This window comes from Acinonyx jubatus, chromosome E3 (genome assembly GCF_027475565.1).
Source record: "Acinonyx jubatus isolate Ajub_Pintada_27869175 chromosome E3, VMU_Ajub_asm_v1.0, whole genome shotgun sequence".
Classification (NCBI taxonomy): Eukaryota; Metazoa; Chordata; class Mammalia; order Carnivora; family Felidae; genus Acinonyx; species Acinonyx jubatus.
The window spans coordinates 23,017,947-23,039,018 of record NC_069398.1 but is presented as its reverse complement, the minus strand read 5'-3'; the positions used below and the strand labels follow the sequence as shown (position 1 = coordinate 23,039,018).

Genomic DNA, 21,072 nt, shown 5'->3' with positions numbered 1-21,072 from the left:
AGAACTGACGGGGAATATTATCCCATTAGGTTGGTACCAAATTTTCAGTGTTGAATTTTCCTCGTTCAGGCCCTTTTTTAGAGGAATCAGATGTCCCTGACGTAAATTTGAGCTATACAGTTTTGAGAAATGAAAACTCATATTCTGCCAAGAAGAGGTAGGCCGTGTAGAGATGTTAATAATGTGGCTCGTGTTCTGATGCCACTCTGGTTGAGGACTGCTTTAGTTTCATTGCAGATGGAGGTTTTTTGTATAATGTTTAAAGAGGGGAAATGGAAAGGAGGTCCGGGATGAGGGATATGGAGAATTATGTGCTAGTAGATTTTTCAAGGGACTCCTCTTTTTGTCTCAATAGACAGTTTTTGTCTTCTCTCCCTCTCAAAAGCAGAGCAGGAACTCCTTGTATTTAGCCTCTTAGTTGTTTCTAGATTAAGTAAATTATGGTTTATAGACCCATTGGTGTGAAGTGAATCGTAGGAAAAACAAAGAAACAGTGGGACTAGTTTTAGAGCATCGTGATCTCCATTTGGCTAGCTTTCAGATTTCCCAGCCTTTCCTCACTGCATACTTCACCTTTGCCTGCTTTTTCTGCTTTTCTTTTTTTTAAAAAACGCTATTTTACTTCTAAACTGCAGTCTGTAAAAAAAAAAAACAAAACAAAACAAAATGGGGGGCATATTACACATATCTAAAAACAAAGAGGAAAAGAAATGAACTCTTGTTAATAACTTCCACTTTGAGTGCTTGGGCTGGTTGCAAGGCTCAGGGGACTAATCTGCTGAATGTGGAAAGATATGGAACCATTTGTCCTGGGAGAAGCACTACATTAAAAAGAAGAAGCAGAAGTCATGGGGGGAGGGGGAGGCTCTGCTGATGAAAGTATCTGTCAAATTAGCAGGTCTGGAAGTTGTACTGCATATTGTTATGAGCCGCTCAAGTTCACACCAGAGCAACCTGCTCCATCCATCTTTCTCAGTTTACATTTTAATTGGCTTGTAGTTAAGTTTTTTAAACACTGTGAGATTGCTGACATACACTGTAATATCATGTGAATAATTTATGGAGGTTGCTCAAGACAAGCTTTTTCTTTGATTTGAGAATCCAAGGAGAAGGGGGAGAAGAAGGCTTGAGGGGTCTGCGGGAGGGGGGAGGGCAGGACAGAAGAGCAGACACAACTGCTTGTTGTGTACCGGCTGGTAAATGTTTCTGCGGTGTAGTCAGCAGCGTTTGGGATTTCAGGGAGGTTTGTACAATACAACCTTATTAATAACAATTCTGTCAAGAGAGCACCCAATTAAATTGAATTGGGTTATGACTCCCTCTTGGATTCTTAAAATGTGTGGATATAAAACCTCTTCGATGTGAGTATTGGATAACAAGGGTGGGTGGTGGTGGGTTTTTTTTTTTTTTTTGGTGGTTTTTTTTTTTTTGGTGGTTTTTTTTTTTTTTGGTTGGTTTTAATGATTCTTCCTCCTACTGAGAATTCACTTGTTTATAAATGCAGGAGTAGGCATTTTCCCCAAACTCTCTTTCTGTGTTCTGCTCTCACAGTAATCTAAAGAAGGGGGAACTGGAATCAGCGGGCAGTCATTCTAGTTAAGAACTTGACTACTTTTGGGAGTGGTTTGCTGGACGGCTCTGAGTCTAGAATAGCATCTAATTAAGACCTGTGGGAGAGTCCTCTTCCCAAATAGACTTCCAAAATATATAGTTCTTTCTTATTACCAAACAAGTAAATTATATAAAATGTGGAAGGCACAAAGAAGAGAATAAAAAATCACCTGCAAGTTCTCCCTCCATTGATAACAGTTGGCTGGTTTTGTTTATATCCTTCTAGTCTTTTTTCTGTTCAAACATAGTGAGCGTAATTGGAATCACATACACTGTTTAGAATTCATCTTTTATTCACTGAACATTACATCCATAAGTACTCTACAGTGTCATTTCTAATGACCGCATAATGTGTATGTATATGTATTTTCTGTGAATATATCATGCTTTATCTTACCTCTCTCCTCCTGTTGAAATGAAGAAGTGTCATTTACAATTTTTAAATCAATTTTAGGCAGGGAAGTGATAAATATATTTTGGTTTAAATCTTGGTGTACATTCTTGGTTACTTCAAGTTCCCCGAAGTATAATTTCTACATTGAAGCAGAGAGAGTCTAAGGGAAAGACCAGTAATGTCTCAAGAACAATTTTGTCTTCAAAAGCAGGATAAAAAACAGATTTTTTAAATTAATGAAATTAATAATTTCTACCTAAATAAATAGATAATGACAGTCAATCTGAAGTTCTGTGAAATTACTGAGATCTCTTATTCTTGTGGGGTTTCTTAACCACAAAATCTGTTAGGATTAATGTTTTTTCTTTACCAATTGGTATATAACTACCTAAGACTTTATGTAATCATTTGAAATGCTACAAATGTATTGCCTGTCAACTCCAATAAAAAAGAAGGCAGTTAATTAAAGGGATATCTTGCTGTTAAATAAACTTGCAGTCAATTGCTTGTAAGTAACAGTTAGTTTGATGTGTAGTCAAAGGGCAAGAAAATCAGTGATCAGGAAGGACTAACTTTATAAAATAGCAAAAAGAGGAGTCATTATTGGGGTTGAGATGACTGGCCTGTCAACAGGCATAATGTTTCTTCCCTTGTTTGTTTATTATAAATGGAATCTAATGATATCCTTGTTAAGAACATATTCATATAATGAGCTGAAGGTGAAAGACATAAGGCATTCAAGTCTCCTGTCAGTTTAAGATCTTTTCAGCTTAGGATAACTGAGTCCTTATCCTCATGCAACCCTAGAAGGACACAACTGTCTCCCAAGATCAGGCGCGGCTTCAAGGTTATGTAATGTGTGCATAACGTGTGTGCATGCACACACACTCCATATTGTTACACTCTGTAAACGGGAAACGGCCATCTTTGATCCAGTGGAAAGGCTCCAGCAGAACAGCAGCCCCTGAGAACAGCTGTTCCAAATCCATCCAGCCCACTAGCTCCTCCTACTAGGGGTGCCCTAATGCTCTCTGCACCTTTGTTCAACAATTCCTTGGTAATCTAGGGTGGAACACACTTTCTCTGGACAGTGAGCTTGTAGTCAGAAGCACTTGTCATGCTCAACTCCTTCAGAAAGAGAATCTATTCAAAGATCCCACACTAATTTGATACTCCTAAGTGTTGAAATATTTGTGAAACAAAGAATGTATTTATAGTGGAGACCTTTTTCATCTCAAAATCGCATGGATATGAGAGACCAGAGCTATTAGAAGGATGATTGACTTTGTGTTGAAGTTCCATTGAAGGTCACTGGACTTTGGAGTCTCTCTCGGGAGCCAAGACACTTCACATTTTGCCAGTAACCATATTAAAATGTGTGTACCTGGCAAGAGTGAGCGAGTCTCATTTGCCGGTTTTCATTCTTTGTATTGGCTCTTCACTATTTCATCAACAAGAATTTTTTTTAAGTGCCAATTTTGTGCCCAACTGGGCCGTATGGGATGCAAGAGAAAGCATAAGTTATGGTCATTCCCCTCATGGGCCTTCCAATAAAGCAAAGTAAATATGTAATCCACTTACAGCCGGTCAATAGCAATATTTTTATTTGTAATGATCCCACATTTCAATTGAAGAAAGTATTTATTATTCTGGGAAGAAAAACATCGGCTGAATTAATGACAGATTCTGAATGGGCGCTGGGCTATATTCAGAATGCAAGTATTTTGCACTTAGGTTAGGTTGTTGAGGTTTGCCTTCTTTCCTGAGCTCTTATGAATTAGCAAATTCGAAACCGGCTGTTTTCAAATTACATACAATTGGTGCCTACCCTGAGTGTCTGTTTCTCTCCGCCAAGTTTCAACTTGTAACCTATTTTAAAACTTGGTCCTAAACCTCCAAAACCAATGGAATGATAGCAGGCACTACCTTAAATCATAATATTTTCACAAGAACACGTTCAAACTTGAAATAATGACTAGTTGGTCATTGGAGAAAGAGGGAGGTGAGAAGGGAGGAGGAGACAAGTTTGTGTTTTCTTATTTAAAAAAAAAAGTAGTTTGAATTAATAAGTTGCTCAGATTTCTGCTGCTTTTTTTCCTAGATAGCCACAGAGAGAAAGCTTTGTTCCTAACAAAAGGACACCTCTGCATCAGCTTAAGATATTTGTAGCATGGCACCTGGTGACAGGGTTGGAGTTTAAAAAAAAAAATCTCCCATGTGAACATTTTGCAATTCTCTTTACCCTCCTTCCTTTCGTATCGAGCACATAGCTTGATTCCTATCATCCGAGACAATGGCTTGGCAAACCTTTTCTGTAAAGGGCCAGAGAGAACATACTAGCTTTTGTGACCGCGCAGGTTTCTGCCATACGTTCTTTCTTGATTTCTTTTCTCTTTTTCTGTTTTTTTTAAACAACACTTTAAAAATGCAGAGACTAACCTTACGGGCTATACAAAACGTGATCGCGGGGTGGATTTGGCCTGCAGCTCTAGTTGGCGGGCTCACGCCCTAGAGAAATATGGGGGGCCATCCTGGCTGAGCCACCACTGGGTATGCCAACATGATTTCCCTTTCTACTGCTTGCTACGTTCTCTGCCGGTCACTGGCTGTCTCAGGAGCTGGTCCCTGGAGCCTGGCTCTCCTGTGTGATGTAATGGTGTGAAATGGTGTTTCCAGTGAAGGGCCTGCGGGGGTAAATGCTGTCTCTAATTAACCTGTTCATTTAGTGCCATTATCCTTTATCTCAAACGCAGTTCTGCTGGGGGAGGATAAGGAAAATGCTTAATTAGACTAACAGTTTCACACTGTCTGTGTTTGCATGATGAACTTTAAAAAGCCTGGGAGATGAAGCTGTCAGTCACTAAGTGTCTTTGGGAGCCTCTTGATTTTTAATATGTAATAATCATGCGCTGTTATTGAGTGTTGTTGAGTGAAACTTCAGGTGACGGTCTTTGTCCACGATTCTGACCCAAGACATCTGGCTAATGTCCACCAACTGGATAATGTCATTGGCAAGTTGTTGTGTCAGGGATGCTTATTTATTTATTTGCTCACCGCCCTAGTTGGAGTACTTTGGATGGACACTTGTTGTTTGTTTTCTGTCTTCCTCATTAGGCATCAAGTACCTCGAGTACAGGGAGTGTGCCTCGTACTTCTCTGAAGCCCGACGTCTGTTGGAATACCATTGCAGTATTTGTTGTTGCTGGGGCAAAAAAATAAAAAACAAAAATTACCATTTTAATGCATGTGATATAAAATATGCCACTTTAACAAGTGTTGTGTACAGCTGAGTGGCATTAAGGACATTGTGCGGCCATCGTCCATCTCCAGAACATTTTTCATTTTCCCAAACTGAAACTCCCATTTCCATTAAACGACGACTCCCCATTCCTTCCTCCCCAGTCCCTGGCAACCACCATTTCTACTTTTTTCCTCTATGAATTTGACTGCTCTGTGTATCTCATGTGAGTGGAATCATATAGTATTTGTCTTTTTGTGACTGGCTCTTTTCACTTAGCATAATGACCTTAAGGTTCGTCTGTGTTTAGCAGGTATCAGAATTTCCCTCCTTTTTAAGGCCAAGTCATATTCCATTCTGTGTGTGCTACATTTTGTGTATCCATTCATCCTCCAGGGGACCCTGGGGCTGCCTCCTCCTAGCGGGGATTGTGAATAATGCCACCCCACACAGACCCGAGTCCTGCTTTCAGTTCTTCTGTGTTTATACCCAGACGTGGCCATCACAGTATTTTTGAGACTATTAAAGTGACAACTTTCTTTTAAGCTCTCGATACTTTAAATACTTTTACCAGACTTTTCTGTCATGTATTATAAAAACATTTTATAATAAAGAAATCTGTCACTAGCCCTGATGAACACAAAAGATCATTAAGCACAGACATTTATTCATCCTGTGTAGCAGGCGCTGGGCTCGGCTCTTGGTGTGGATGAATTCACTGAGGTCCCCAGTATGTTATCTGCATGTTCAGAAGAGGAAACGAGGCTTAGAGGGGTTAAGAAATTCGACTGAGGTCGCACAGCTAGTACGAGACAGACAGGGCTCTGCTTGAGAACCCAAACTTGTGGACACCATGAATCCATTCAGGAGAGTGGATTACACTTCCATGCCTCATCATATTCTCAGCATGGTTGGCGAGAGGCTTATTTTCCACAGCTTAATGTCACTTTTGAATTTTAAAATCAAATGATATAAAATTACATGTAAAATTCTTTGAAAGCTCTAAAGTGCTATACAAATGTAAAGTATCGAGATTAAACCTTTGGAGGACAAATGTTACAAGGTACAATAAATATATGGAGCAAAAACCGTCTAGATTTTAAACTGCGATCTAAGCATTATGCAAACTAACAAGGGCCCACCTTTGTGATTTTGTTAGAACGTTGTTTCGTGTACCATTTTATTCATATCACTTCCAATCTTGGTAGGACTGGCACTGCCTTTTCTATGGCTGTTATGCATTTCATGACTTTTTTACCCTAAGATTCTGGGAATAAGCCAGATTTCCCACATAACATTTGTTATCCTTGTAGTAACCCTGGACCAGGAGCCATGCCTTAAACCATCTTTGCAATTGTGCAGCTAGGTCTTGGATGCCAGATAGCTAACAAACTCTCATATGGAAGAGCTGTGAGAATTAATTTGCACTTGCAGAGGCCAGAAGTGAGGCCACTCCATGTGCATAGGTTCCAGAGGGGCAGAGTTGAATTCAGAATAAAATGCACAGGGGGCACCTGGGTGGCTCAGTCAGTTAAGTGTCCGACTCCAGTTCAGGTCACACTCTCACATTTTATGGGTTCGAGCCCCGCGCCCGGCTCTGTGCTGACAGCTCGAATAAAATGCACAGCTATACAGAGCCTTGGAAAGTAGTAAATGCCATCATTGGGGGTATCCACACTCAGGCCTGAAAATCCTTTCACAGCAATGAGGTAGAACGGATTCCTACACTATGCACTTAATTTCTTCACCTTCAGTCTTGGTGTATCATTATGTTTACTTCACATGGCCTGAGACCTTCATTGAAACTGTTAGGTCTTGTATGGTATTGTTTTCCTCAACACAAGACAAGAGCTAAGAGGTTTTGCCCAGTTTATCTGTTGTACCACGGGCAAATAACTGTGCTGTGTTAGAGTGGCTTGTAAGTTAAACATATTTAGACTAGATCATGGTTGAAGAGATAATGGGCTCAGCTTCTGAGATTTCAGATTCTCCAGAGTCTAGACAGACTGTGTTCGAAACAGGACTGACACTGATCTCAGAGTGAAGTGGTTCAATAGATTTACATTGACTGTTTGATTTAGTGACTTCTCCTGTGCGGTCTTATTGGAACTGTTCAGCCTCCAGCACTAGAAAACTTACACTGTTTCAGTATAGCATTGGACTCAAGCAAGGGCTTGGGTATTTGGCACAAATGACATTCTCTCCTCTTTTTCTGATTAATGTGCCTCCAGGATCAACCCAAGTTAATGCAAATAGTGGAATATTTGCTCATATAGAGACCCAAAGTACTTAAAATTCACTGCAGGTAGAATTGTTTGTTTAACCATCAGGAGGACAGACTTCGGTAATTTCAGTTGCTTGTGTTGGTTCTGATTTTGTTTTGGTAGAGATTGAGTGTTGGAGACTTTGCCTGGAAGCCAGCCCCTAGCATTGACGTCTGACACTAACCACAAAAGCAGTCCCCTTTCCGCTGGCAAAGCCAGGCCCACATCCATGGTTGTGATCTCAGGGGAGGGCTCTAGTCCTCAGCTTGGGTTTATGACTGGGAAGCCTGCCTCTTGTAAGGTGGGGAAAAGCAGAGTCAAAGTGACCCCACAGCATTTGAGCTTGGGGGAGCTGTCACATCCAGAGGACTCATCAAGGTCAGAGATGTGGTCCCGCCTGAACTGGCATCCGCGGACTTTGTCAGGGCCAGGTGTCAGAAATGGGTAAATATCAAATTGTATCTGATTAAAAACAGGAGGAAGCAGAGCTCCCCTTACCCTGCTCTAAGGAGCCAAAGTCAGCTGAATGGTGTTTGGGTCCAGATGATTCAAAAACCACAGTCTCCATGACCCAACTGAAGAAATATTCAAAACTAGTCTGAAATATAACAGCCTGTTTTTAAAAATATGCTATCAAACACATTTATCTTTGGCAAAAAATGAATTAAGTATTCTCTCATAATAACCAAATATTCACTAATATAAAAGAATATAGGATAAATACCTCTTACGGTGAGACTGTCAGATTCACGAAATCCCTTTTAAGTAAAAAAAAATCTGGCAGTGATCCTACATAAATAATGTTTGATCTGGTCCAAGGATCTTACTTGAATTTATGGCCTATTACATGGGGAAAATACTGAAAGAAAAAGAAGAAATAACATTAAGAAAAACATCAGAATTCTATATCCGAAAATGACTGATTATATAACTATTTCACCAATAAGATAGTGGTAAGATAGAGAAGAGGAATAAGGACAACTCACGTGGGTTTTCAGTAACGCAGTCATGAAGGAATCAAAATCCAGTCAACATGCAAACGTCCTACATATTGGCAGGAAGATAGGTTCCGCGTGCATACATTTATCAAAACTCAACAAACTGTATACTTGAGATCAGTGCCATTTACTATTGCAGATTATACTTCAGTACAAAAAAGGACAAAGTCAAATCAGCTGATTTATTGAGCAACAATTCCTGAGAAAGTTATAGCATTAAGCAATTTAGGGAGAGAAATTTCTTAGCCTTCAGGAAAGTTACATATTCTTTGTTTTTTTAAGGTTTATTTATTTTGAGAGAGAGAGAGAGAGCAAGCCTGAGTGCATTTGCATGGGGGAAGGGGCAGAGAGAGGGGGCAGAAAGAATCCCAAGCAGACTCTGGACTGTCAGCACAAAGCCTGACGTGGGGCTCAAACCGTGAGATCTCACGAAACTGTGAGATCATGACCTGAGCCTAAATCAAGAGTTGGATGCTCAATCAACTGAGCCACCCAGGGGCCCCTAAACTTGCATATTCCTGCTTAATCAGACACAAATTGGGTTTTTAAATTTTTTTTAATGTTTACTTATTTTTGAGAGAAAGCGTGAATGCATGAGGGGCAGAGAAAGACAGAGACAGAATCTGAAGCAAGCTCCGGGCTCCGAGATGTCAGCACAGAGCCCGACGCGGGGCTCACACTCACCAGCCGTGAGATCGTGACCTGAGCCGAAGTCAGACACTTACCCGACTGAGCCGCCCAGGTGCCTCCACAAATTCTTAATAATAAGAATTAAATAGGGGCGCCTAAGTGGCTCAGTTGGTTAACGTCCGACTTCGGCTCAGGTCACGATCTCACGGCTGGTGAGTGCGAGCCTTGCGTCGGACTCTGTGCTCAGATCTCGGAGCCTGGAACGTGCTTCGGATTCTGTGTCTCCCTCTCTATCTCTGCTCACCTCCATTCACTCACTCACTCTCTCTCTCTCTCTCTCTCTCTCTCTCTCTCAAAAATAAATAAACATTTTTAAAAATTTTTAAAAATCAACAGTGAATGATGCATTGAATTCTGGATCTCATGGAGCCTTCAAGATTAGCATCACTCCTTTTCTAAATATAAAAAAGCTGAAACCCCAAACATTTTAGAAAATTGTCCAAAGAAAATTTCACCAAGTGGCAAGACGTTAATCTTAAAGCTTCTTCTTCTTTCCCCTTTGTCCTGTCAACTTCCTCCTCCTCCCACCTGTTAACTGACCCCAAGGGTCTGTTTTCAGTTCTCTTTGGCTTTCTCTTTATGTTGTACTCTCCTTGACCGATTCATTTCACTGTTAGTAGTTCTTCATTCCATCGGTAAATACCTTTGAGTTCTTACCACATGCCCAGCAATGTTTTGTGAGTGAGCAGTATGGCACTGAACCACAGGCTAAGGCTTTCACTCATAGAGCATATTTTCTACTCATATCCGTGCACAAGGAGCCCTGAGAGTGATTTCCCAGACCAGTGTCTTCACCCAATCCAGACTCCATTGCCCCATAGCTTCCCTTGTGAATCACAGCAGTACCTTAAGCTCCACATAGCTATAATCTCATCTTTGGCTCTTCTTGCTGAACATCTAGGTCAACCAATTTTAATTCCCTAAACTCTAACACATTGTTTTTTTTCTTTTATCTGTTCAGAATCTCCTTGTTTCCTCACTTCTTCCTTGGAATGTTCCAGTAGCTTTCTAATTCATTTGTCTGTCTCCCGTTGTCCTCAGCTCTGATCATATACATCACTGCTTGATTTTTTTTCTCCTAAAACATGTCTCCTATATCAACGGTTTCTCAAATACACACACACTCACTTACATGCTCTTTTCTTTGGGTCTTGTTTGCCTTACAAATTAAATGGAAACTCCTCTATCTGGCAGTAAAGACTATTATAAAAGTCTTTAGACTTTCTGCCAGTAAAGACTATTATAAAAGGCTCCCACCTCCCTCAAATCTTATTACGTCTCCACAAATAGGTACCTGCTCGAACGGTAGCCACGGTGCATTCTTGGCCGCTGCCTTTAACATGTCCCCCATTTTCTGTCCCTCTGTGGTTGCTCTCTCTGTTTGTCACCTGGATGCACTGTGCACTACCATCCCCACCCAGAACTCATCAGCCTCCGTTCCGCTCACACCACCTTTTCTAAGGGACCTTTCTCTGTCTGAACACCACGATTCTTCCCTCCTCTGGAAACACTAATGTCTCGCTGCACTGCATTATGGTTGTTCTCGTACATTTTTATTAAAATAACCTGACGTATTTTCATAAAATGACACATCCTTATTTGAAAAAAATTAAAATGTACAGAAGAGTAATGAAAGTAAAAACCACCTGAAACCTCTTCACCCGAAGATACCAATTCTCAAGCATCCCTCCAGACCTGTGTGTGTGTGTGTGTGTGTGTGAGCATACACAAACATTTATGAAGTCTATACATTTGTCCCTAAATGAGATCCAATTCTACCTGCTTTTTTTCCTGTTGATACATTCTGGTGCTTTTGAAACGTTCCTCACTAGAGAACCAAACTATAATTTTCAGCGGCTGCATGATCCTTCATAGTTCGGCTTAACCGGAATCTAACCGCTGTTTGTTTTGTCTGGGAGCTGGCCTTCCTCCCTCCATCAGCAGGTGCAAGGAGGTTGTTCTCCCGTGTGCTAGCTCATGTGCTCAGCACAGCCATATAAAATACAAGTGAGCAGTCTGTCGTGGGCCTCGACGAGAACTGTTGTGACCATCCATTCCGTGCGGTTCAGGACCTGACAAAACTGTTTGGAGATCTTGAAAGAGGTTAGGGAGGACTGACCTAAAATCCCAAGTAAGATTGTAGCCTTTGTAAAAAACGTTGTGTTAACTGCTTTGAACAGCGCTGTCCTTCCACCGCCCACGAGAAAGCCATTCATTGTTCCTCGTTACATAATCTGCAGAGAGCTTCCCTACCCAGAGAGGAGCATGTCCCGCTCCCCTCTTCCTAGCAGCTGAAAGCGGAGTCTGTCCTGTGCCTCCGAGGGTTTCTTCACCGCGCAGGCCTCATGCTATCCCTAATTAGCCGGAGCACTCCAAGCCGGAAGCCCCAGTGCCCGGCCTTGACAAAAGTCTGCTTTTTCCAGGGAAAAGGCAAAGCCCGCCTCTCTGTCTAGGGGCACCTCCGGGAGACCAGCAGAAGCAGGGTGGTGGGGAGCTCTCCCATCAGTCAGTGCGGGGAACCTGCTGCATTCTCTAGTGACCTGCGGTGTGCTGCCTCCCCCCCTGCAAAGAGGGGTCCATCAGACTATGCCTTTGTCCTCCACCGGCACACCTAAGCACCACGAGACAGGCCCCTTCTGCGTGATCCTGAGCGTTCAGTCCCGTCCCTTCCCCGTTTTGGGCTTCGGCGACCCATCTGCCTGCCATCCCACAGCCAACCTCCAGCCACTTGTGTTAATGATGTATGCGATTAGCAGCCTATGGTAGTTCATTAGAGAAAGAAAAAAAGGAAAGAAAGAAAAACCGTGAGATCGTTTGCCCGTCACTGTGAAGTGAAGCTTGACGGGAACATCCTCACTGTCCCTCCCCATCGCCCCTCCTGCCGTGTGTCTGTGATCTTCTGTGCGCATGCGCTCACAGTTGCCTGTGTTCCGTGGCTCTGCCATTTGCTCAGTGGGGGGACATTTCCTTAGCCGAGCAATGCACTGCTCTGCCTGAGGGATTGAGAACATATTGCTTGGCAGGTGGGCCTGCTCAGACGCACTGACTGTTGTTTCAGCACTGACAGGGAACATACATCATGCAGGCCCATTATGCCAGCGTAAATCCATGGTAACCTGTTCAGAGGGCTGCAACCAGCAAACAAAGTGTCTGGGCCTTAATAGGTGATATTTTTGAAACATATAATTGGGATCTGAGAAGTAATTCTGGATGACAGGCCACTCCTTCTGCCATCTCAACAGAAGCTGGGCCTACAGCAAAATACCACTCCTGTCGTACCGCAGAACGACGACGATTGCCATTCTAGCTCAGCTCCAGGCAGCTGTGCACGGGGCCGACTGTGCCAAGAGACTGTCTGTGGAGGGAAAAGAGCCTTCAGCGTTGAGGTCTTTCCTTTATGCCTTGGTGCTCACCGCTGGCAAAAACCTGCTCCTGGGACCGTCACTGGAGAATGTCAGAGGCGCTCTCCTTCGCCTACTAATATGAGTTTGAGAGGGACCTACAGCTTGCTTGTGGTGTTGGCTAGTGGACACATAGGCCTCTGAGTAGAGACTGCTGGCTGTTCTCATGAAGAGAAGCTCTTCATTTCCGTGGTGGGCCGCAGGGGAAGAGTGAGGTATCAGTCAGGTCCTGGGCAGAGCACACAGGGTCCGGATATCACAGCCTGGGTCCTTCCCCACAGGAAAGGTGGACGTGCGGCTCCACAGATAGGTGGCGGGAGAGATTGGCACAGCCCTGGGTACAGTCGACACCATTTCCTGAGTTCCGGAGACCCGGCAGGGGGAAGCGTTTGGTTCAGGTTGTCATAAAGCCAGCCTTCTTTCGGAGCGGTGTGCGTTTTCCTCCCGACACGCAGCCTGTGTCCCCACACTCTCCTTGTGCAGACCGCTCGCAAGACTGACGCCCCTGCACTTACGCACCAGCCACTTTCCACTTCCCCCCCTGCGCTGTGTTCTCCTCAAGGACAGGTGTCATGCCTTATCTGGGCTTCGCAGAGTGCTGGTTTCCTGGTAAATGCAGAAGGAATGAAGAAAGGAAGATGCTCATTCGTTGTTGACTTTTCTTTTATCTTCTTGATTTCCAAGAAACCACAACTCTGGCCTTTGAGTATGACTTGCCAATTAAATTAAAACTGGGTGGCAATATTGTATTATTTCGTTTTCATGTCTGCCAGCCAACCCAGCCAGTATTAGCACAGCCTGGTCTGCGTGCTAGAGGACCTGCATTCTGTCTTGCCACAGAATTAATTTCCGTAAAGCAAACTAGAAGATGTCCTCAGGGGATCGAGGACCTTCGAAACTGTAAAGACCGAGGGGGAGACGGTTAGGAATATGAGCAGTAGCAGTCAGTGTTTAGAAAAGTTGCCTGAGAGCCTGGCATACCATGGTGACCATCAGAGACATGGGCTCATCACACCCTACAATGGCCCAGCCACCATTCTGCTGGTTACGCTGTTTGCTCATGCTTCTACTCAACAGTGTGGTTGGTGATGACACAGCAGTTTGCCAACATAGAAAGTTTCACGCAAATACAGACTCGGGTGCCCTGTCTCCAGACACTGTAGGTTAGGAGACCTTTCGTGGGGCCTGGGCATTTGTACTTTTGAAATGTTCTCCACACGGTTTGGATGCAATCAGTCCGTGGACTTTGGTTAGGGGAGCACTGATTAGGAACACAATACTTGAGAATCTGAGCATTTCCTTCAGTCTTAACTACTGCCTGGGACAAATACTGGTACATCCTTCCCGGAGCATTTTCCTGAAATAAATCATGATGTCTTAGCTGCTTTGAGGGGCCCTGAGAGCTCCTTGCAAGAAAGAAAACCAAGAGGGTTTTCGGGATGTAAGGAAAACATCATTTAGTATATTTCCATATCTATTGACAGGTCTGCCTCTGAAATAATCTTTTGTTTTTAAATGACTTAATTTGTTTTAAATAAAAAGGCTTTATCGAGATACGATCGCATAAAGCTCACCCTTTTAACGTCTACAGTTCACTGATTGTTAGTATATTCGCAGACATTTAGTATCTCACACAACCAACACCACTGTCTAATTCCAGAACGTTTTCATCACACCGAGAAGAAACCCCATACCCATGCCTTCCTGCCTCCAGCCCCTGACAACCACTCATGTACTTTCAATCTGTATGGATTTGCTTTTTCCAGATGTTTAATCTCTGAAATATCATATGCTGACTGGACATGAATTCAGTTATGTTTTTAAATACCTCTAAAGAAAAATTTTCCAACTTCCAACGAGGGTTCCTGGGTCTGACATGTTACATGTTGAGAAAGATTTCACTTGTGTCTTTTACTGACTTCAATTGCATTAGCTTCTATAATAACTCCTATTCCCTTCTTTATTTTGTCTCTCTCTTATCATTTCACCAACCCTCAAATTCTTTATAGATGCAAACATCATTATCAAGTCCCTTCCAACTTATCTGTAGGATGACTGATCTCAATATTCCTAGGCCCCGCCTCAGATTTGACCAGTGTTTCCATTTCCTCCTCCCATTCACCTAAATAAGGAAGTATCCACTCCTTTCTCTAAGGTGGGCACCTCCATTTGTGTGCCCTCTTCCATTTCCTCCCTCCTCCTCCAGAACCTGGCTTTTGACTCTCTTCATTTCCGTTCTTCAGCTTCCAGAAAGACTCAAGAGTTCATGCTTTTAAAAAATTGCTTGGCTCCTGCTGCCCCTTGAGGTACCATTCTATTCTCATTTCCTTCACTGTCAAGTCTTTTGGAAGCACAGTTTGTTCTCGTGGTTGGTACTTCTTTTCCCACCCACTCCCACCTAACTTCTTGCACTCGTGAGTCTACCTTTATTAGTTTGCTGAAATTTCTCTTTGTGGTTCATGGCGTCATCGTATTTGCCAAGCCTGGTAACTTCCCTGGTCCCTTTCCCCATGACCTTTAGGTCACACAGAACCCTGTTGGCCATCCCTCCGTCTTGAAACCCTCTTTTCCTTTTGGTTTCCGTGATACTCCACATTCTCTTTCTACCTTGGGCTCCATTGCTCCATGTCTTCCTAAATATGGATGCCCCCTCTTTTATCTGTCTCTTTATTTTCTCTCTTTCCAGTCTCATAACACCATCTGGCTCCTAACTATGTGGATAACTTCCAAAACTATCTTCACCACTTGGATGTCCTGCCAGCTTCATAGACTCATTGCTCAAAACAGAACTCACACCCTGGCAGGCTCTCGTGCTTTCCCTAATTCTGGCCATAGAGTGACCCAGGGTTGAAAAATTTGACTTAGTTCTTTCTTTCAACTCCTTGGTTGCCATGGCTGACAGCCATCGTGTATGTAACGCCCTTTTGTTCTGTCTGGGCTGTACTTCTTCATCTGGTGTCCTACTTCTTCATGCCATTGTCCAAAGCCAGGCCTTTGTTTCTCGTACCTGGACTGTCACCAGGCCCCATTCCGACTCTGTTCATTCCGTCTTACACATGGCTGCCAGACATCAGTCCTCCTTCCAAATGAATGTGAGTATGCCATTTCCTTAGGCAGCCTTCCAGGTTCCTTAACCCTACTGAATACATCCTGTACTCCTTCACCTAACTTGTAAGGCCTTCTACAACCTGAACCTTGTCTTCCCTTCAGACCCATTCTGTACTCTTCCTCCCTCCCTGTGTTCTAGCCCAAGCAAAACCCTGGTCATCTTTGTCTTCCGCCTCTACAATCTGTTATTCCAGACCCCTGCTTATCCTGTGCCTTTCATCCAAAATGATATCCTTTATTTCTGCCAGCACGATCTTGTGTGTTGAAATTCTCAGATCCTTCAAATCCCTTCTCCTCCGTGAAGTCTTAGAATAGGATTTCTCTCTCTTTTGGATTTCCAGAATTGTGTGTGTTGGGGGAGGGGGAAGGACTTGTGGCTCTTTGTCTCATATTTCAATTATTTATGTGCCTGTCTTATCCGCTCCCCCAAAGGTAGAAGGCCTGCCTTTTCATTGTTATAACTCCTGTACCAGCTGGTAGAGTGTTTTAAATATAGAGTATTATGGATAAGTATTTCTTGAGTGAATGAAACTTTTAGCCTCTATAATATATAGAAGAGGTAAAAAGCTAAACTTGTTCACGACAGTCTTTGTGTCAGTGTCAGGAGAGTTCTCTGTCATTTTGGCCTGTTATTATTTTCAGTCAATCCAAGCACAAGGCTTGGATGAAGGAAACGAGAGAATTGTACCAAACCTGCCAGCATCTTCATTGACTTGTCTTGTATCTGCATAATGTTTTATACCATTTGAAAGGACTTTTGCATTTTACCTGATCCTCTATATAGCCATGTAAGGTTACAGAAGGCTGGCGATTCTCACATTCATCAGCTCATAAATGAGGGAAATGTGGTCTGGTGAGTTTTAATGACTGAACCAATGTTAGCTTATTAGACAGTGGCAGAGCCCGGACAAAGGGACACGTTGGCTGTCTTTAGTCAAAGAGCTGTCGCGTGAAGGAACTACATCTTGGGTTTTTTTTTTTTTAATTATTATTATTCTTTATTTCCTCAGAGGATAGAAAATGTACAGGTGATTCAAGCTAAATTAAGGAAAAACATTGTTTATCAGATCCACTCCAAGGTGGTATTTACTACTTTCATCGTTCAGGTGGAGCTCAGGTAGGGCAACCTGGCCAACCAGGTGTAGGATATTCTGTTGAAATGAGCCACTCAAAAGGTGCAAGACGACCAAGGTCCCTTCTGAGTCTGCAATTCTGTGATTCCTTTTTAGGTTGGGACCGTGGTACTCTACTCAATAATCCAAGTTTCGATTTCTGTCTTTCTTTAAAACGTAACCTGAAGCAGATTTAGCTCAGGTGTGAGATGACGTACTGTCCGGTCTTAAACCTTTCGCAGAACGCAGACCTCACCTTCTTCTAGCCATTCTCTCAGGGGACCGCCTGCAGGTGGAAATATAAAAGAACATATTTTCACCCAGTCCTTCAGTGCCTACAGTTGCCAACCCAGGGGGAAAAAAATGAAATATGCAGAAAATTTCACAGATGCCATCATCACATGTAGCTGTCCCAGTCTGGCAACTCCAGGCACCTGTCTGGTGTTATGGACATGGCGAGCAAGCCCAACGATCTCTCAGAATGGCATGTTCTGTTGGAAGGACGTTGGTGACTCTAATGAGCTCCAAACTTTTCCTTGAAATGGGAAGTTGCCTAAAAAGGCAACTACTGCGACACAGCCAAATGGAAATCATGATATTTCACTGAACTCAGAACCAGATCTGCCTTTTTTTTTCTTTACAGAAACATTTTGTGTGCCATGTGCCTTGGGAGCCAAAAAGAAATCATACGTTGGCTCCCTGTTCCACTTTGCTAAGCTCAGATACTGTAAATACCCTCCTCTCTCTCATAACATTAAATTTTTCATGAATTCATCATAAAGGAGCCACTTTGTAGGTTTGGCTGGTACCAGTGAAAGACTTCATTTTCTATTTCACAGTAACTTTTCAGTGCAAAAAAATTATGGGTGCAATGTTGAAAGACTAGAATTATTCATCAAGTCTTCACTGCCTGAAAATGAGGGGAATTTTTCTGAAACCTATCTGGGAGAATGCAGACACAGACATGCATATTTTAGATGGTGCTACATCTCAGCCATAGCCACCTAATCTTTCTCGAGGGAATTAGGGCTAAAAGAGGACACGCGCTTTCTCGTTGCTTTATGGATTCATTCAAGAGTCCACACAGCCCACAAATTTTCCCCTTACCTTCCAGGGTTCCTATAACTCACTAGCGCACTAAAGAGTAGAATATTTCATTGTATCGATGGAAATACCAGTAGCTTTAGAGTTGGATGCAAAAGGTGTACTTCAAGACGCAGCATGATAAAAAGCAACGCTATATCAGAATCCCTGGGAAGGCTTGTTAAAACTCATGCTAGGCCCCACCCCAAGAGTTTCTGGTTCAGTGGATCTGGGTTGGGGCCCAAGAATTTGCTTTTGTTTTTGGACACGTTTCCAGATGTTGGTGCTGCTGGCCTTAGGACTACACTTTAAGAAACACTGGTATATTGGAAAGAACATCAGATCTAGAAGTTTGGAAACCTTGGCTCTAGTCCTAGCTCTGTTTTCTCTCAAACATGAGGCTTTGGCTAAGTCTCTGGGCCTCAGTTTCCTCATCTGTAAAGGAAGAGTTGTGACTGCTGCCCTAAGTGACCTACTGTTGCTTTGAGAATAAAATCTGACAATCTGTGAGAAAACAGCACTTCTGGAGGGACTTGTGTTATAATTCCCAAAGTGAGAAGATGCTTTAAGATGCAGGCATTCTGTCCAGCATGGACACATGAGCCATAATTCTGCTGCTGTGCCAAGGAGGGGCCCACAAAGAAGAGATGTGAAGCTGGAAAGATTCAGGGAACCCCTCCCACCTCTAACCTATCTTGAAAAAGCCACAGCTTTTTTCGTGTTCTGTACCATGTCGCCAGGCTGTATTGGAACCATGTCTCTCAAACTTCTCCGTGACTCAGAACTCCTTAGGACACTTGTAAATGTACAAAGGCCAGGCCCTGTCCTCTTTGAAGGAGCCTGGGCCTCCAGGTGATTCCTGTATACTCCAGAATTTGAGAACCACTATACCTGTGCTAGTAGCTCTAAAATCATACTCTACACACTGGTTCTCAACCTTGTCTGGAATCACCCAAGCCACCCTTAAGTCCCATATGCATGGACCACGAATGACCAAACTGGGAGGGGTGGGGTCTAAGTATCAATCGCACCTCACAAGCTCCCCAGTTACTGAAATTTGCAGCCAAGGCTGAGAACCACTGATGTAGAAAGAGTCCTCTGTCATCATATCAGCACCCATGATGTTTGTAGTTGCTTGTCTCTTTCCCACATCATACGGTAAGAATATTGAGGGCAGCTCCATGTGCCCAGAATCCGGCCCAAGTGCCTCACACTGCTTTGGATGTTCCAGGCATGCTGGTGTTAATTTGGAATGAATGAACCGCTCCGTTACGTTCAGATGACGTGCCAAGAATCTGTAGAACCTAGTCAGCCCCAACTATGAGTTACTCTTTCGAGTGACGTGAGTCAGAGAAGCCTGCCTTTGCAGATCTTTGAGAGTGCCGAGGAAGGAAACAAATGAGTACGTTCTGAACACCTGCCGTGTGCCCACCATTTCCATGTCTTCTCCCTCTACAACAGACATGAATTGTCCCTGTTTTCTTCTGAGGGGAGAAATGGTAGCAGCAGATTGCCCAAGGCGGGAAGCATGAGAGGGCCTGTTGGTCTCCAGAGTCCAGGTTCCTTTCTGGTTCTTCTCTTCCCACCTCTTGGATCTTCTCCTGCCCTCACCCCCATCCCCCTTCCCTCCCTGGCCTGCTCCTGCAGGACCCCCAGTGGATACCTCTTCCCTCCGAACCACGTAGGATCCTGCTCAGAACTTCCCGACTTCTCCGGTGAGCCTTCCTCTGGGAAGTTCTCACTGACCCAGGACTTGATGAATTGCCTGACCGTCTTCCAAACTGGTCAGGTGCCCCCCCCCCCCCAGCATGCTGTGAGCCGTGGTATAAAGCGTATCCCCTTAGGTTTGTAACTGTTTACTTAATTCTTCCTCCGGTAGACAGGAGGCTCCTTGAGGGCACAACATGTTTCTTGCTCATCTTTGTACTCCCTCAGCCTGGAGTATTTCCAAGCCCGTTGGAGGCACTCAAGAAGTTTTTTTAAAGAGTGAGTGACAGCAGAAACTCATCCGTGAGCAAAGTTCTCCTGAAACATTTCAGTATGTGTGCATGTGTTATGCTTGAGAATATTTTAGAAACATTTTCCAGATTTAATTGAGGCTTCTGGGAAGCCTTGCTGTTTCTTCCTTGCAAAAAATAGAAGGTCATTACCAGGAAGTCTCAGTGTACCATATTTATCTGGTGAGTTTTGAAAATACTGAGTAATGGGACTAATGACTCAACGTAGTATTTTCCAAACTGTGAGGTAATCTTTGGACTTTGCAAGATTATTATATTAAGTGTACTTCTTAGTCTGTCAGTAAAAAATAAAAAGCCTGTATTTTCACATTAGAATTCAAAGAACATCTGCTGCGTATTGTAAATAACATATTTTGAAAACCAACTGATGCATACTCAGCCTGCCTCCGCCTGCTAACTATAGCAGGTCCTTAAGATAAGATTCAGTGTGCCATTGGTACGGCTCTTGTGTTGACATCCCACCATCTTCCATAAATCTCCAGAAGCCATTGGCCCCCTCAGCACACTCGGCAGCGTGGGGTTTTCAGTTTCCTGTTCCCTAGTGGGATTAGAAAAGGGTCTGTACTCCTGGAGAATCGGGAGCCCTGGAGAAGGTGTTTCTTCTCAAGGAGATGAGCTTCGGTTTTCTCCGGGGGGCCTTCCTTACGCCTGAGGATGTGAGACCTCAGAGAGCCCCCAGGTGCCTGCTGCAAGCGGTCACGCCTGACAGGAGGGGTCGTGTTGACTTCCAGGCCTGCCGGTAGGGGGTAGGGGAGTGGGCCCCAAGAGGCCGGAGCTCTTTGTCTGGGGCTCTGGGCTCCCGGCTCCTCCGTCTGGGGCGCGCATCGGCACAGCAGCCCCGTGCGCGTCCTCCAGCCCGAATCTCACCTCCTCGTGGGACTGAAAACCTCACTCAGCTTTTCCCCCCATTCCTTCTCAGTTTGTCTTGTTAGCAGTCTTTCTTCGCAAGTAAGCACCATATGTCTTCCTTGGGAACTTGTTTTCAGGAGATTCCCCGGCGCGTGTGTGCTGGCTCGGAAGAGAGGAAGAGGGTGTTGGGCTCGCCAGCAGTACTCACCAGAGCGCCAGATTTCGCAGAGGGCCCTCCGCGCCCATCTGCCTCTCGGGCTGGTTTGTTCGGAAGCGGGAACACAATATTTCACTGGAGCTTGCCGG

The 21,072-nt window shown here is 43.8% G+C and overlaps 1 protein-coding gene and 1 long non-coding RNA gene across 7 annotated transcripts in view; one reads left to right on the top strand and one right to left on the bottom strand.

The window, feature by feature from the left end:
- Positions 1-21,072, top strand: part of AUTS2 (activator of transcription and developmental regulator AUTS2) — a 1,109,507-nt gene that overhangs the window by 723,866 nt on the left and 364,569 nt on the right. The window lies entirely within an intron of this gene.
- Positions 1,436-8,649, bottom strand: LOC106972868 (uncharacterized). The gene is made up of 3 exons (XR_001429902.3): positions 8,494-8,649; positions 8,232-8,366; positions 1,436-5,207 (listed from the first exon to the last, which is right to left on the bottom strand). It is a non-coding gene; the product is annotated as an uncharacterized LOC106972868 (long non-coding RNA).